This window comes from Cricetulus griseus (assembly GCF_003668045.3).
Source record: "Cricetulus griseus strain 17A/GY chromosome 1 unlocalized genomic scaffold, alternate assembly CriGri-PICRH-1.0 chr1_0, whole genome shotgun sequence".
Lineage (NCBI taxonomy): Eukaryota > Metazoa > Chordata > Mammalia > Rodentia > Cricetidae > Cricetulus > Cricetulus griseus.
This window is the reverse complement of record NW_023276806.1, coordinates 235522405-235527808: the sequence shown is the minus strand read 5'-3', so window position 1 is coordinate 235527808 and position 5404 is coordinate 235522405. Positions and strand designations below refer to the sequence as shown.

General features: G+C 41.0%; 1 pseudogene; it reads left to right on the top strand.

Annotated features, from left to right (window-relative positions):
• Window positions 1–3603: 3603 nt before the first annotated feature.
• On the top strand, window positions 3604–4914 carry LOC100763498 (annotated as a pseudogene).
• The last annotated feature ends 490 nt before the right edge of the window (window positions 4915–5404 follow it).

The following is a 5404-nucleotide window of genomic DNA, read 5'->3' as shown; positions in this document are numbered from 1 at the left end:
CTTCCTTGAAATCACCTTTTAATTCCAAGGAAATAATGGCATTTTACCACCTTTCAGAACTGTTGGTGTCCAAATCAGAAAGGAAAAGACTCAAAAGGTAGTATAAAGGAGCTCCTGAGTTTCTTGGAAAAATTGTAGTAAGCACCCCAACATGACCCAGTTGAAAACAGCATGAATAATTCTTCTTAGAGACCTCTGAAAAGCTGGAAGTAAAAACTTTCACTTACTACTGTCTCAGAAATCTTTCCTCAGGCTTCTTGTCTCCTCAGCAGCAGTGTACAGTCATTGACTCCACACTCTGTTTTCCTGGTGCCCAGTGGACCCTTAATTCCTCCCTGTCAGCACATCCCCACTCCACTCTTATAGCTTGGATAAGGACTGGATAAGCAGTTGAACTTGTGGGTGCTTCTCCAAATGAAATTCAACCTCTAGACCTTTGGGGGTTTACCCATTCTTCCTTACTACCCTAAGATGAGTTTGGAATGAATTTTCTCCTAATGGATTCTATTTGTGGGTGGGAGAGGCAATGGCTACAGTGCTCAGAGTCATGAACATACTTCAAATAAGGCAAAAGAGCTCTGAAGGAATGTGAGACAAGACGGGATCCTGAAGAGGGCGTGTCTGAAGAGGTGCTGGGAGATTCTCATCGGCTGTTGAATGGAGATACCATATCTCGAATGACAGAAGTCACCTCCTGACATCAGAGTTGTGTTTGAGTGGTGATTTTAAAATAAGGTAGCTGATAAAAAATATGGAGGCATTAATGTGACACAGAGTAAATTGCACATGTAGCATATGAGAAGAATTGCCAAGTACTGATCGGTTGGAAGGAAGCTAATAAACACATTAAAAACAAAATTTGCATAAATGGCACCCTGATTAGGTAGGAGTAAGCTTTCCGTTGATTTGCTCCAAGGAATTTTTTTTTTTTTTGAAATTCTCATGGAATTATGTGACTTAGGAATCTGGCTCCAGTATTGTAAATTCTGGAAGAAAAGAACTATTTTGAAATGGAAGTTATTTTAAAGAAAACTCTCATTTGCACACAGCAACTTTTCATGAAAATAAATAGTTCCATTAACTAGCTTGTTTCTATACCAAATCCAGAGATCGAAGGCTCCCCTCAACTTGCTTCATGCTGTATTTCCATATGGTTTTTGGTAATGTTGGAAATGGAGATAATACATTCAGGTTTGAAATGATTTGCCCTTGCATTGTCTCTCTTTGCATATGAGACCCATTCTTCTTCCGGGAAAAAGGCGATACTCTTACCTTGTCTCATCAAGAAACAAACAATCCTGCAGTGACACAACTAACATCATCAATGAAATTACCAGGAGGTGTAAGAGTCATTTTATTTTTCAGAGAGGTTGTGGTCCACTTAGGAATGAAGGTGAGACAGGTGGATAGTAGGATGACTTGTTCTAGATGCATGGTGCTGAAGAGCAGCTATCCAAGAAAGCAGTGATGTTTAAGACACAGATGATGAATTGGACCCAAATCATAGCTGAACAGAGAGGACCTACTAAGGGCAGAGTGGGGAAGATGATTTAGGCAGTGGGAAAGATTTTATTTTTGCATGTACTAATCAATTTGTCTTTCTCTTAAGGAGGATTATATACACATGCCAGTTGTAGTGTGATTTGTCATGCCTTTTCCTGTGCAGTGTATTTTCAGCCCATTAATGCTAGATTTGCCTATGTGACTTGCTCTTTCCTGGGAAATATGAGAGAATTCCGATATGCCTCATCAGAGCATAAACTTGGAAAGCATGTTTCATTTATGTCCTCTGCTGCCAGACCAGTATGTCTCTTTTGCCAATATCTTCTTTAGCCTGGGATCCAGGATGGTGTGGCTCAAACCCATTCAAAGCCCATACATAATGTGAATGAGAAATAAAAATTTGCTATTGAATCCATGGAGAGTTTCATTATCTGCAGCACAGCTCATCAGCATGGGAGAGGAATGAATCTTATGCACATGTTGAAACAGAAAGATACATGCTTGAGAGTAGGAAAAACATCCAAAATTTAACCTAGACAACGGAATTTTGAAGGAGGGAAATTAAAAAAATGAAAAAGAAAGAAAAGAAATGTGGGCAGATGAGATTGCTTGCTTTGTAAACCTGACAACCTGAGTTTGATCCCTGGAACCTTTGCAAAGTTGGAAGGATGGAACTGACTTCATGGAATTGTCTTCTGTAGTGGTCTGAATAGGAATGGACCCCATAGCCTTATATATTTGAATGCTTGATTATTAGGTAGTAACACTACTTGAGAGGGATTGGGAGATATGGCCTTGTTTAAGGGAGTGTGTCATTGGGGGTGGGCTTTGGGGGTTTTCAAAAGCCCACTCCAGTGTTCTAGTGTCTCTCTCTTCCTGCTGTATGTGGATCCAGATGTAGAACTCTCAGCTTCTGTGTCTGCCTGCGTGCTGCCATGCCCCCAATGAAGATAATGGACTAAGCCTCTGAATATGTAAGCAAGCCCCTAATTAAATGTCTTCTTTTACGAGTTGCCAATTGGCATCATGGCATCTTTCCACAGCAATAGAAGCCCCGACTAAGACATTCTCTGATATCCACATGCATGCCATGGAATGTGAGCCTGTAGTGGGAAGTTTCTGTCCTGCCACACCTGTAGCCATCCAGTCCCGAATAAACACACAGAGGCTTATGTTAATTATAAACTGTTTGACCTATTGCTCAGGCTTATTACTAACAGGTTCTTACAAGTTAAATTCACCCATAATTCTTATCTATGTTAGCCATGTGGCTTGGTACCTTTTCTCAGTAAGGCATTCTCATCTTGCTTCCTCTGCATCTGTCCAGCAACTACGTCTCTGCCTTTCCTCTTCCCAGAATTCTCCTAGTTCGGTAGCCCCACTTATACTTCCTGTCTGGCTACTGGCCAATCAGCATCTTATTAAACCAATACGAGTGACAAACCTTTACAATGAACAAGAGTATTATCCCACATCATGAGCCTCCAACAATAACAAAGTTAAAAAAATAGAGGTTGGGTCACATTATGGAAGCCTCATTCATTCTACTAGCAGTGGGAGAACATGGACAAGTTTAAACACAGAGTAAAATAACAAAGGGGGAATTCTAAAATTTCCTCTTCAGGAGCAGTGTTAGGAAGAAATGAAAACTGAATAGAACAGCATGTAATCTAACACTATTTCTGATTGATGGTCCTGATATGGTCTCTCAACCCACAGGCTACATGACCAAAGGCACACTACCTCATAAAACAACACTGGGTTACATGACTGAAAGCCACCTCATCTCCTTTGTTCTCCTCCCATCCAATCAGGGATCCAACCCTTTGGGTGTTGGGATGGACAACCCCTTTCTTTTTTCTTTTCTGGTGCTAGAGCCCTTAAAACGGCCATGTGCCAGTCAGTCATTGATGTCTTTGCCCGATCCAGAGGCAGCCACTTGCATGTCCTTCCAGGGTAATAAAATCTCCTTTGTACTGATAATTTGGTGTCTGGGTGTGTTACATGGCAACTCCAAGGCCCCTTCACTGATAAAAATAATTATTTTGAGATCACTGCTTCTCCTTCCAGTCTGGTGTACACCTCCATCCCACTGGGATAATGGCAACAGCTGAGGTACTGAACATTGGGAGAAAACTCTATGAGGGTAAGATAAAAAGAAGTTTATGAATTGTTAGATAACCCAGGAAGAGTTCTCCTGCAGTCCAAGGACCAGATTACAGCAGGAAACGCAGCTAGAAAGTACCATATGGAAGGCAAAGCTGCAATCTCCAATAAGATGACCAGCTGTATTTTTCAGTTGTTACAGGATGCCAGTATCAAACTGCTTTCACCAAGAAATGTGGGGAGACTTCTTTCATCACACCCTAATGTGAAATGATTCTGATTGGGTGTGCTAAAGTATAGCAACTGGATCTTTTCTCAAAAGGAACCCTGGTGTAAAGGAGTGGTATAAGTTTTACCCACCGAAAGTAGAGGTGTTCTTCAAGGATAATGCCAAAAATGACACGCAGTGGTCTGAGGAGCAGCTCATTGCTGCAAAGTTCTGCTTTGCTGGACTTGTTATAGGCCAGACTGAAGTTGACATCATGAGTCATGCTATCCAACCTATATTTGAAATCCTGGAGAAGTCCTGGTTTCCCCAGAACTGTATGCTGATTGATGCGAAGATTGAATTTGCTGGTGGCGTAACCACCAAAGAGATAGTTTTCACTAATGTTATTGATGATGATTCCTGGAGACTCTGGCCATCAGGGGATAGGAGCCAGCAGAAAGACAGTCTTACTGTGACCTCAAGGAAGTTAACTCTGGAAGGACTGCAGATGGTAAAGAGGAACTCTGAGTGGGTTGCAGATCGAGTGGGGTTACTCCTGAAGTCAGACAGTCAGTGCAGGGTTGTAGTGCCGATGGGTTCCACTTCTGACCTTGGTCACTGTGAGAAAATTAAAAAGTCTCGTGGAAAGTCTGGAATTCTGTGTGAACTTCTAGTAACACTGCCCATAAAGGACTGGATGAAATTCTGAGGACTAAGGCAGATGATGAAGGGGATGGCATGCCTACTGTATTTGTGGAAGTAGGCTTGCTGAAGCAATGGTTTGGGCCCAGGGATGTCTGGTAATATTGCATATTCAGTTATCAGCTGTCCCCCCATCACACCAGACTGGAGTGCTCAGGATGTGTGGTCATCCCTTTTGACTGTCCAGTGGTCTTGGATGTTCAACTATACTTTCTCCAGAAGGATCAGCCCAGTTTGCTGCTCAGATATTTGGGTTAAACAACCATTTCGTGTGGACCAAACTTTGAGCGAGCATTTTGAACATGTGGGTATCTTTAAAGTAAGCTGACAAGAAAATCAGAGAATGCAATTTATTTAAAAAAGTAGTTTATAGGAGAAAAGGTACACGTTCCTAGTTTGGATTAAAAAGAAATCAAGCAAAATAATTTATTATCAGAGAAAACAATTCAGTTTACTGCTGAACAAATGGTCCTCTAGATTTTAGGGGTTGAAAAGTTGTCAGTGAGTTTTTGTTATTAATATTTTCTAGCTCTGAATAGTGATGTGTTCCTGTAACCTCAGCACACCAGAGACTAAGGCAGAAGAATTATGTGTTGAGACCCCATATTGAAATAAAAAACTCTTTATAGTTAGTAAAATTAGTATGACCATGTTCAATTATATTATCAACCACTATATGGTCCTTGTTGGGCAGTTATGTAACATTAGCAAAGAAATGTCTTTTATGGAGCTTTGTCTCTGGTTTAAGAACCAATGTGGCTCTCTTACAGAGGACCGGAAACTTTGGTTCCTATCATCCATGTGGAGTGACTCATAATCACCTGTAACTTCTAATTATTTCTAAATGTTAATAATGACTTTTTATAAATCCGTAGTTACTACTTG